The following is a 12,582-nucleotide window of genomic DNA, read 5'->3' as shown; positions in this document are numbered from 1 at the left end:
GTGGCACGTGGGATCTAGTTCCCTTACCAGAGATCAAACCTGGGCCCCCTGCGTTGGGAGCACTGAGTCTTATCCACTGGACCACCAGGGAAGTCCCACATATTATATTTTTAAAAGAACCAATTTAAAGTTGAAGATAAAGATAATTTTATATTTTGTAGTTCTCTATTAAAGAAGCCCACAGACACGAAGAAAGCAGAGCAAACCTCAGACTGTACACAAGCTAGCTCCAGATGCCAAGCAAAGGAAGAGAAAACAACCTCACTCCAGATGGCAATCCAAAGATTCAATAAAACACTCCTCTTTTGCAACTGTCTTCTTTTGTTCTGAGCAGCTGCTTTTTCCAAACGATGGGAAAATTTAGCATGATTGCCTCCCTCTCATTTGTGTCATTCATTCTACAAAAACGAGACACCATGCCCCTCTCAGCAACCCCAAAGAGCCAATGAAGCAGGCAGAAGTGAAGGGTCAGAGAAATACCAAACTCTGCGTGCCCAGTGTCTACAACACAGGCAAAGCAACTTTCAGAGGAAGGAAAAAAGTTCCCATGGAAAAGGCTCTTCTTAGGGATCACATGGGCAAAAGAAATTCTTCTGGAAAGACTGCAAACTTACAGGTTTCATCAGGAAGTGCTGCCCTTAATGGAATTTCCCAAACTTAATGCAAAGAAGCTAATTTTCATTTCTCTTAAATTTAAAGATAGGGCCAGGGACAGAGGTAAGGGAGAGAGGGGCGTGCCCAGTGTGGGTAGAACAAATGAAGGAGGTACAGTACTGCTGACAACACTCCCCTCTTGGCCAGGAATCCCAGCAAACTGGAAGCTACCAGATCTACCTGGCAAATTCCAGTCAACCAGTTGAGGACCCTCACCAGTTCTTACTTTTCTTCAAAACTGTCTCAGCATTCAGCATATTGGCTGTTACACAGTACACATCCAACAAGTGAATGCAAGCATAAGTGAACAGTCTGAACTAACTGAGATCTTATGGACCGAGCCATATAACCTTGGGGGCTTAAAGACGTTAATGAAAAATAGAACCAAATGTTAATATTCTATATTAATAACATTTGATGCAATATGATCAAAAGATTAAAGCTCCAATGCTCAGCACAGTATCTGGTGTTTAATAGGCCCTGCTCAATAAGTATCTGTTGAATGCTGAATACCCTAGGATTTTTTCTGCAACCCAAACTCTCAGATCCAGTATGAGATATTATTTGAAGGTCTGTGTTCTCACTTCTTGCTGACTTTTAAAGTTTTTCCTTAGAGATGGAAAAAGATTCCTGAGGATGGAAAAAACTTTTAAAGTATCACACCCTGAAAGCTTTTTGCTAGGCAAAAAAGGAAAGGAAAGGCATTCTCAAAGAAAGAATACCTGAGCCAAAACTTGTAGCTATGATTGGAAAACAGTGTGCAGTGAGTGTGCTGTGGTTCAGGTGTAGACATTATCAGAAGCGGCAGGAGATACAGCTAGAAAGATTGGCTCTGAAATATAAAGGGATTGTAATCTCCTTCATCTCTGAATTCCCCAAAGCACTTAACACGGTGCCTAATATGAAATCAGTGCTCAGACGCTCGGTAGGATGGATAGAGGCATGCAAAACCTGAGCAAGCTTTTCAGCCTGGCTCAACACTGTTACAATCAGTAATAACCTCGTATCTTCATCTAATGTTAATGAATTGCTTTTTATAATGCTCAGAAAATAATTTACCCACTGACACTTTGAAATACAAACATCTGTGATTCATATGTGAATAAACCTGACTTGCTGGAAGAGTCTGTCATTCCTCAACTAATAATAAATGCTCACTGAAACTACAGTTAATTTTATAATACCTCCCTTAGAAGAATTTGTATTAACTCTTTTCTTTGAAAATGTCTAAAAAGGAATGTTCCTTTCTGGTCCAAAATCTTGTTACAACATAAAAAATTAAAATAAAAAAAACCTCTCAGATTTTTTGATGCCATAAATAAATAAATAAATAAAATATCATACCCTGTGCCAATTCACTGGCCTGGTAAGGACTGTATCAATCTGTTCTCATCAGCTCTGGTGGAAAATTTATGTGGACTACATGTATGGGCCTGGGCTTTATTGCAACCCATCCACCCAAAGCATTTGTGGGCCCAGGAGGCAGGTCTTACTTCCATCGGCCTCCTGAGTTCTAAAAAAACAGTGCAAAGTTGGGGTCCCTGGAGGCCTGACTCCCCAGACACAGCACAGCTCCTCTGACAGAGAGGTCCAGGCCCTCTCTTAGAAGCTGCTCCCATTCATTGTCCGTCTGTTCCTCCTGCCCTTCCCCATCCCCTCCATCACTGTTTTCACACTGGTATAGTGTTATCTTCTATCCCTACTTTGCTAACCTGGCTTGGCTTCTTTAAGAGGAATTATCATTTAGATACTAAAATGTCATTTACAACCATGTACAGAATTAAAGTAAAATACCAGTTCTCCAGGCTTTTTACTCCCAAACTCTCTTAAAAACCTAGGTACACACATCTTACCAAAGGATTACATGTCATCTTCAAAAACCACGAATTTCCAAAAACAAGAAAAAAAACTGAAATGCTAGTAGGCCCCTAACTACACTAATACCTGGATCGTTACAAGGGCCTCCTAACTCCTCAAGGCTCCACTTTTCTTTCTTAATTCCAATCCATTTTCTATACTACCAATTATGTCACCTTCATTGGAGAAAAAAGACAGGGCAAGACTTAAAGCATTTTCACATGCCTCCCTGTCATTCTGAATTTAAAGTCTTCACGATAACATTCAAGATCCTCCAGGATCTCGTCTTTACTTTATTCAGCTTCCGATATCTCCCATGTATCTCTTGTATAAACCTTCTGATTCAGTTAGGATGGCCTAATTTCCATGCCAATTTCTATCCCACACAAGCCAACATCACTGTATAGAGGAAAGAGAGTTGACCTAGGAAATTTAATACCTGGATTCCAGAGACATTTCTGACATACACTAGTTGTGTACCTTTGGATAAGTCCTTTGCGTCTCTGGGCTCAGTTTCCCTGTCTATAAATAGAAAGATTGAGCCAGATCATCTTAATAATCCTCCCAGGTTAAAAAAATTACACTATGGTACTTCCCTGGTGGCACAGTGGTTAAGAATCTGCCTGCCAACGCAGGGGACATGGGTTCAAGCCCTGGTCCAGGAAGATCCCACATGCCCCAGAGCAACTAAGCCCATGCGCCACAACTACTGAGCCTGTGCTCTAGAGCCCACGAGCTACAACTACTGAAGCCCACGTGCCACAACTACTGAAGCCCACGCACCTAGAGCCCGTGCTCCACAACAAAGAGAAGTCACTGCAATGAGAGGCCCGCACACCGCAACGAAGAGTAGCCCCCATTCGCCGCAACTAGAGGAAGACCACATGCAACAATGAAGACCCAACAAAGCCAGAAATTAATTAATTAATTAATTAATTTTTAAAAACTACTCTATGATTCCTATATGACTAACTAAATCCATCTCTCCTTCAAAGTCTGCAAGTCCTCTGTGAATTTTCTCTAAGCACTCCAGTCCACAATACTCTCTCTTCTCTGAACTCCTATGTCTGGAATTCAAAATAAATCAAACAATGTATTCATTCAACTAAGATTTTCTGAGCATTTTCTTGGCCAGATATTATGGCAAAGCCTTGGTAATAAACATAAAGCCAAGTAAGACCCAGACCTGTATGTATCACCTGTATATCCCTTTCCTCTCCACTATTTTTTATCCAAGTAATGTTAAACATGAACATAAAATGCATATGACACCATTTATTCATTTAACAAATATTTAAGGAAAACTTTCCATGTCCTGTTCTAAAAAGTAAAGATACCAGGAAACAGATGGACCAACTCCCTAACCTCATGGCGTTTGTTTATTTTTGTAAAAGCAGACAGGAAAAACACACAAATATGTAATGTAATTTTAGGAAGAAAAACAAAGCAAGCATTAAAGATTGACTAAGAGTAGTTTACATCGGATGGTCAGGGAAAGCCTCCCCGAGGAGGTGCATTTGAGCCGACACTTGAATGAAGTGAGGGTGCAGATGAGCAATATTCAAGAAGCGCATCCCAGGTGCAGGGCCAAGGCTCTGAGACAGAAGAGATGGGGGAAGGTGAAGAGCCGGTGGGAGGGCTACGAGTTAGAGCACATAAGGACTTGGTAGTAAATGTGAATTCTATTTCTGAGTGTGATGGGCAGGATTCCTTATAAGGGCTAAAGAAGGGGACGAACATAATACTTAGGTTGCTATGGGAAGAAGGGACAGGGGTAGAGGAGTTCAGGACCAGCTAGAAGGCTAAACAGAACCAGTTAAGGGCTTGGCATCCAGTCTCCAACTAAGTTCACATCTTGACTCTCCAGTTTATGAACTGTGTGATCTCAAAAAAGTTCATTTCTCTGACCTCAGTTTCCACATCTTTAAGTGAGGGTAATAGTACCTACATCACCAAGTTGTCTGAAGATTAAACTAATGCATGTAAAGCCCCTAGAACAGAGTCTGGCACAAAGTAAACATTCCATGAACGCTAGTACTTTAAAGCCATGGGATCACCTAAGAAAAGTGCGGATAGAGAAGAAAAGGGGGCTGGAGCCTGAGCCCTGGGGCACTCCAACATCTCCAAAGGCCTCCATTCAACCCAAGGCTTTTCCATAAACCTGCAATGTCCTAAGCCTTGTCTGGGGCCCCAAAGGCCCTGTATGTAACTCACAATTTAAAACTTGATAACTTAATACTTTATAGAGTTCTTTAGGCAACAATTATATGTTCTAAGTTCAGGGTTGTTTTTTTTTGTTTTTTTCACATACTTGTATACCCACTACCATGCTTGGCACAGAGTCAGACACTTGTGGACACATCACATAAGTTAAAAATTTTAAAGTCAATATATTATTATATTTTTCTCTTAAGCAAAAAAACTTCTTCATCTTCTTCAAGGAATGATGTGGATTATAAGATATCTTTAGTATCACACCATCATCCAACCATCAGGCCCATCTTGCTAGAGATAGTCACAATGGCCAAAGCACCTGCCACGCCATTTTCCCTTCTGACTCCCAATCCTTATGCTTTGTGTATAAACTTTTCTGTCTCCTCTTTCCTGGAGATTTGTCTAGGTGTAAAAGTCTCTCCTATCTGGCAACATGTCACACTCAGGCCCCTGGTCCCCAGTCCCTATAGCCCTAAAGAATTCTGGACACTGAAGCCAAATTATTCCTTAAGAAAACAACAGCATCAAAACTTAGGTGAAAAGAGGGAAAGAAAATGGGCAGAAGCCAAATACACATCCAGAGAATCATCTAGGAGGGCTCCTTCCACCAATGCACAGGTGTCACAATGCCTCTGGCTAGTGACTCTGAGTATTTATAAAATGACCTCAAGTGATACGAGTTTCCAACAGAACAACGGTAAAAGTCAATGAGGGGGGAAAAGAAGTTCTAAGAGTTTATTTCTTTACTCAATTTCCACAGAACTATATGCCCTTCTGGGGTTTTTTTTGGTTTTTTGTTTGTTTGTTTGTTTTTTTGCTGTACGCGGGCCTCTCACTGTTGTGGCCTCTCCCGTTGTGGAGCACAGGCTCCCGATGCGCAGGCTCAGCGGCCATGGCTCACGGGCCCATCCTCCCGGACTGGGGCACGAACCCACGTCCCCTGCATCGGCAGGCGGACTCTCAACCACTGCGCCACCAGGGAAGCCCTGCCCTTCCATTTTTCTTCATTGTCCCACCCACCTTCCTCCCCACGCCCCCAGCGCTGGTGATAATCACAGAAAATAATGCTGACCCACCAGGACCAACTCTTGATGTGGCTTCAACCACATCTGCGCCTCAGATCCTGAGATCTGCCCCTGGGCCCCCAGGGACCAGTAACAGTGACAAGGATATGGGAACTATGTCGGCGATTTGAATGTGGGCAGAGCTGAGCACATGAAACTGCTTCCAAATTGGCTTTCTCACTCATATCTAAACCTGGAACAGACAAAAGGCTGCTAAATGTTATTTTACCAATACATTTCAGCAAAGCTATTTCTAACTAATTTGGACCACTGAGCTACTTATGGGGGTTGTAAAAATGGTCCATCTGAAATAAGATACAAAGTGTCCTCTGCCCATCTCCCATGACTCTGCTATCACTTTCCTTATAAACACTTTGGTACTAAATTCTATTCTAATTCAAGGCAATGACCTGTCAAAACACAGATGTGGAGGGAAAAAAACAGCAAAACAAAACGTCACTGCTGTTATCTCTGATTAATTGTACATTAAGGACTCAAATGAACACTCTGACCTTAAATCCCATTTTTCCATGCTCTTCCTAACCCTATACAGCACTAAATATTCATTTGTAAGCTGGTTTTCTTCATCCCTAGGTCTCTGTGTATAGAATCTAATGTCCACTGAGAAGCAAAAGCTTTGATTCCTCTCCCATAGCTGTACAAAATTTCAGGAGAACTTCCATTCCCTTTGGATCCCAGTGTTAGGATCACTCTGGTTTGTGTAGAAGCCCTTCGGGTCTAAGCACCTAGAATCCATCCCTGGCTCAAGAGGCAAGGCCAGACTTTCAGGAAAAACTTCTCCAGGCAATCCTTACTACTAACGCACTGGGCACTTTCTAATGCAGGAGATATTACACTAAGTGGAGTTCCCAGCAACAGTATACGTAACCTAACGTGACTAATAGCAAAAATAACTGACAGCACCCCGTTCACTCACTAGAAAATACATGCCCACATGCTAAGCCTCTTTATCAGGGGTCATCTCAGCATCTAGAGCAGAAGCCAGAGTGATGTACAAACAGCCACTTACCCATAGCAGTAATCCAATCGGGGGTATCCAAAAATTACTTCCCATCTAACTTCTTAACTCTACCCACGAATCAATTCATCAAACACCTAATATTAAGCATGTTCACTGAAGAAAAGCAATAAGAGAACAAACAGATGCTTGAAAGCACTAGCCAGTGCTTTGTCCATAGCAGATATTCAAATAACATTAGTTGAACACCAGAGTGTACAAATGGTAGCAATACAGAGTGCTTCCTTGAAGACCAGTGTCTGACAAAATGTCCCAAGACACTGACTCCTTCACTAGAGGCTATATCTACTCCAATCTAGCCTTCGAGAAAGGGAAGAGTAGGGAGAAGGGGAAAAAAACCCTACAAATATCTATATTCAAACTTGTCCTTAGCTAAATTAACACCAAGATCCCAACTACATGTCAAAGGAAGACAAAAAGCCACCAACATTGACACTTGTCCACTCAAAGCAGTTTCCAGAACACTGACAATCAGGACTCTCAGCATGTTCTAATCACTATGGCCCTTTATCACAAGAGGTCCATTAAAAAGGGTTTTCTTTCTTATGCTATTAATAAAGGGTTAAGCAGATTATTTCTATCATATTTGCTTGGGGGTCCTAAATTCCGGTTTGAACAAATGATTCCCACACTTCTAGAAAGGCCTTAATTGGGTTACTCTGGTACTTTTAGTGCAATCTTGCAAAGGCTGGATTCTTTTTAAGTCCTTAAAGGACTTGGGCAAAATTCTTTTGTTGATAATTTTTTTTAAAAAGATCATCTCCAGAGTTTACATATGTTCCACAATTACTCATGCTGATAGGGGAGAAAAAAAGCACATTTTATTTCCAAAAGGCTCCCTTCAATCTGAAAGCTCTAATTGCCAACATATCTGATATTGACTTCCTGCATAAAACAACACACAAAACAACAAGTATAATCATCGGTCTAAAAAGCAAGACTTAAACGGAGAAAGCTCAGCTTGTTTAGCCAGAGAAAGGGAAGGGAAGGATGGGTACAGAAGGAACAATCTGCACTTTTGGTAGCTGACGTTAGGGTCCAGGAAAGACCATTTGTCCACTCTGTGAACAACTATGCATTGAAGAGGGATGGGAAAACAGTAAAAGTAAGAAACACTAAAAGAAAACTCAGGCTAACGACAAGGAGATAATCTGTGATCATCAGTCTGGAAAGACCAGAAAACATTTCCTGGAGAGGCTGCGAAGTCTCTTGAGAGAGAGCAAATCTCTTGAGAAAAATTTAAGGATATTTGGAGGTGGAGATTTAAGGATATTTGGAGATGGAGTGGGTTAAAATAGTCAAGTGGTTCTACTATACTAGGAGATTACATCTGAGTATCAAAAGGATATTCTAGTCTTATTTTTCTAAGCTTTTAGCTATCTTAGAAAATCTAAATCACTCCTTTAATAAATTATAAAAATGACAGATGCTTACGAAATATAAAAACATTAACAACTGTGTAAGCAATGAGCCAAAAATGCAACCAAACATCTCTGACATTTAAACAAGAGCACTGCCAAAGTCTCTTTCTGAGACCCCAACTCTCAAAACTAACCTCAAGGGCATTCTCACAGAAATCCATACCAAAAGATCACCAGTAAACTGACAATGAGATCTGCCATTCTCTGGAGAGAATCCTAGATGGTTTTCCTTTCTCATCTATAACCACAGGCTACAGATAAAACAAAATGGCTTTCAGGTGATACAAGATACAAAATGGGAGAAGGAACCAAGGGATTTATCAGGGCATGAACTACAGTTCATCCTGGGAGATTACCCTGATCTAGAAGAAATAGATAAACTGAGCTAAGAAATCCCTCCAACATCGAATTCCAGACACTTCTAAATAAATGGCAAAGCTGGAACCTTAACCCATATCTTTGGACTCTAAATCCCCTACACCAAGAGGTCACATTCCTCAGAGGTCCAAAACCCAAACTGAGTCATGTCCTGACACATTTAGAGGAGCTGGTGAGAATTTTACACGCCAAAGCCTCATTCAATAGGGCAAGCTCTCCAGTTAGAGCCTCCTAAAGGTAAAAATGGATTTGGAGAACTGAGATCAAATTTTGGTTTTGCATTTTTTTATTTTACAAAAAAAATGGTTGACTCTAACATTAGTTAAAACTTCTCTAGTTGACAAACTTGATTTTTCCGTCAGCTGCCCTTTTTTGTGCAGCCTCCTGTTACCTGATATTCCTTGGCCTAAGAACCAAGTCTTCAGAGCACTGACACATTCAGAGGAGGAAAAGGCCTAGAGGTTGCACAAGGAAGAGCAAGAAATCTAGATTGTATTCATTCAAAGTGGGAGACAATTCCAACAAAATGGCTCCACCCACTGCTGCCCTTCCTGAGCCCATTATCTGCAGAGAATCAAAGGGCCTGCCTATAAACTTGGATAGTCTATGGCCCTGTAAGCTCCCTAGCTGTACACATGAATAACACAATTAACTGGTAAGAAATGTGGCCAGGTAGAAAGAGCTTTGCACATCTCTAAATCCTGGCTTTCCTATCCCTTCTAAATTCCCACACAGTAACTACCCCAAGGCATTCTATTGCTCCTCCATAACAAAAAGTGAAATAAATGTACATTTTCTCTTAATTGGTCTTATTAATAAGAAAGGTAATCTCAATTCATTTTTCCCTTGCTAGTGCCAAGTTTTAAAATTCAGCATTTATGGGCTTCCCTGGTGGCGCAGTGGTTGAGAGTCCGCCTGCCGATGCAGGGGACACGGGTTCGTGCCCCGGTCCGGGAAGATCCCACATGCCGCGGAGCGGCTGGGCCAGTGAGCCATGGCCGCTGAGCCTGCGTGTCCGGAGCCTGCGCTCCGCAACGGGAGAAGCCACAACAGTGAGAGGCCCGCGTACCGCAAAAAAAAAAAAAAAAAAAAAAAAATTCAGCATTTATAAGAAGCAACAGAATGTTGGGGGGAAAAGGGCATCTCAACTTAAACATCTTTAGGGCAGAGGCCCTAGTTTGGGAGCTCAACTTTGCCACTTAGGAAAGGCTTTTAAACCAATTACAACATTGATCTACATCCCAGGGTAGTCAGGAAAGAAAACAATTTTTAACCAAAGCATTGAAAAACACATGGGGAACATAAATGACAAACCGGCAGTCGTGCTGCTTCACATACACGTTCCATGTCAACGCTCACCTGCTCGGACCCAGCTCTTCTCTGATCCCTGGCAGCCCTGTGGTCTGTGCAACCCATTCTTACCTAGTGAACAAAGCCATCGAAGGATACGGGAAACGGGGCAGGAATTTACACACCCAGATATCCTGACTACACTCACTTTCTTTAACCTGCTAATTAAGAACTACATCTTGCACTTTACCTAAGATGAGTGTGTCACCTTCCTGTACACAGATGTCACATTAATCTAAAAACATTGCCCATCACTTCTTTTCTCAAAAATCTTTAGAAGCTAGACAACGTTACAGGATAAAGTTCCAGCTCCTGAGCCAGAATTCAAGCTGACCAGTCTGCTTCCACTGAACCTGCCACTGCCATTGTGGAAGGCAGCTGGGGAAGCACAAGCTTTAGAATCAGACCTCAGGGAGCTGCAATTCCAGCTTTACCTCTTACTATTTGTGTGATCTTGAACAGGTTGCTTATCTTTTTGATCATTTCTCTTTAAAACAAGAACAGCAATACCTACTTCATAGCACTAGAAGATGGAAGAGAGAACATGGCATATGGCACAGAGTAGATGCTCAGTAAGCATCACTTCTTTCCCTAGCTCCAATCCAAAAGGTCGACTCTCTCTTCTCTTGAAAATTCTCCCCATCAACTTTCCACTAATTTCAGAACCATGCTTTGTTTCAACGCCTAATTGAAATCTTTTCTCTTCTATGAAACTACCCTGGCTCATAATCATTTTCTCCTCTGAGCTTCTATAGTTCTTATAGTCTAAGCCAATGGATCTAAAATTTTTATTGTTCTCTTATGTGTCACTCCTCTTTCCCCGATGAGTCCACCAACACAAGAGCAAAGTTTTTATCAATTGTCAAGCCAATAACAATGTAAGTGTTCAATGAAAAATACTTTGAAGATTCAGTTGCCTTGGGGTTGTCTACCAATAATGGTTGCCCTTCTGGCCCAATTAGGGGATAATACCACTTCCCACATACACTTGACCAAATCTCGCCCGTATCTTGGAGAGTTTTTCCAAGGGTAATACTTATGGGGTAAATGAAAATGAAGCCTTCATCTATGTAGTCACAGGGGGACTCTCAGCCAAGCTGGCAGAGTCCAAGAAGCTTTAATTCACTCCATGCATTCAACAGGTTCTTTTTGAGCCCTTGCTTTGTGCTGCCCTTAATTCACCATGGGAGACAGATTAAGAGCAATCTGGTCTCTACCTTTGATTAGCTTTCTGGAACCTAGACTATTTCTGATCCATTAGAAACCCCTATTTCTGAAAAATCTCATCAGTGAAGGGATTCACTTTCTGAAAATATTACTTGGAGAAAAAAACAAACAAACAGTAATACAGTCACTTGGGTTTTAACCTTGTGGCCCGTCCTAAGATGGCCAATTGACGTATGTGCACATAAGGGATAGCTCAAAGCAGCCCTGGAGATGGGATAATGACCCCTTCACCATTCCCAAGACCCTGTGGTCCAAACAGCAGAAACACCTGCATGGGGATAAGAGCTGGACTAAGGCAGCATTAAGGCCAATTCTCTCACTTAGTTGTTTTACTCAGGTTCAAGTAATTATAAACCACAGTCTCATAAAGACCACAGGAAAATGCAATAATCTCTCTTTAGAAACACTTGAAAACGTTCAGTCTCTTGAACTCTACAAACTACTGAATTCTTTAATAAGGTGGCATAAAATGTTGGCTGAAGTGTGGTCCTTTAGTCTTGGGTCACTTAACACTACACTTTTAATACTTAGTGCACTTCAGAACAAGGGCGAGAAAGGAAAGGTAATCAAAGTAATAGAGTGCGAAGTTCATTTTCCTTTGTTTGAGTTGTGTGTGTGTGTTCTTGAAGGAGCCTGCACAGAAACTACCACAGCTCCAGGTAAGAGCTGTAGAGCAGCCCGGGCGCGTCCAGGGGCTCGCACAGAGCCTACTCCCAGGACCGCTCGGACTTCGGGCTCCTCGTCGCACACCGCAGCTCTGCACTTCCCCAGACCCTCGGCTCCATGTTCCCCACCCCTAACTGCGCGCCCCAGCGGAGCCGGGAAGTAGGGCTAGCCACGACCGTCCGGAGGGCAGCCCCCAACAGCCCAACTCGTCTGCGCCTTCAGAGGCCCCCGAACGCAAACACTCCCAGAGCTGGAACACCTCCGGGGCGAGGAGTGGTGAATAGCGGGAAAAGGGCTAGGACTGCAGCGGCAGGGCAGGGCGCGGCAGACGCAGAGCCGGAACCGGCGGCCCTCCTGCCCGCCACCCGGCCTGGAGCAAGGGCACTGGGACAAGCAAGCAACCTCCCGGCGAGAAGACGGGCAGGGAAAGCCGGGGCGGCGGCCCGGACGCACTTACCTCTGCGCTTCCCAGCCAGGCTGGGCGCTCGCACGGATGGGGGCTTGACTGCAGCCGCGCAGCCCGGAGGAGGAGCCGCTCCGGGAGAGAGGGCGGGAGAGGGCGGTCGTCGGGCGGGCATCCGCGCCCAGGGCTGCGGCCGGGCTGGAGGGAGAGGGAAGGGAGGGAGCACAGATTTGAGCGGAGGGGGGCGTGGAGGAGGTGTGCCTCCACCCGAGACAGAAAGGGTGGGCTGCTGGAGCCTGGCGGAGGGGT

General features: G+C 43.2%; 1 protein-coding gene across 3 annotated transcripts in view; it reads right to left on the bottom strand.

Annotated features, from left to right (window-relative positions):
• DENND2B (DENN domain containing 2B) overlaps positions 1 to 12,582 on the bottom strand; it is a 178,143-nt gene that overhangs the window by 144,523 nt on the left and 21,038 nt on the right. The window contains exon 1 of one of the 3 annotated variants that reach the window (XM_079928525.1): positions 12,328 to 12,405. The exons of the other annotated variants lie outside the window; for them this stretch is intronic. The gene's annotated coding sequence lies outside the window, so the exon portion shown is untranslated. Of the gene's footprint in view, positions 1 to 12,327; positions 12,406 to 12,582 lie in introns of those variants that run through there. 3 annotated transcript variants of the gene reach the window in all.

The sequence above is a fragment of the Stenella coeruleoalba genome, assembly GCF_951394435.1.
Source record: "Stenella coeruleoalba genome assembly, chromosome: 8".
Classification (NCBI taxonomy): Eukaryota; Metazoa; Chordata; class Mammalia; order Artiodactyla; family Delphinidae; genus Stenella; species Stenella coeruleoalba.
The sequence above is the reverse complement of the archived record's forward strand: the minus strand, read 5'-3'. Positions and strand labels throughout refer to the sequence as shown.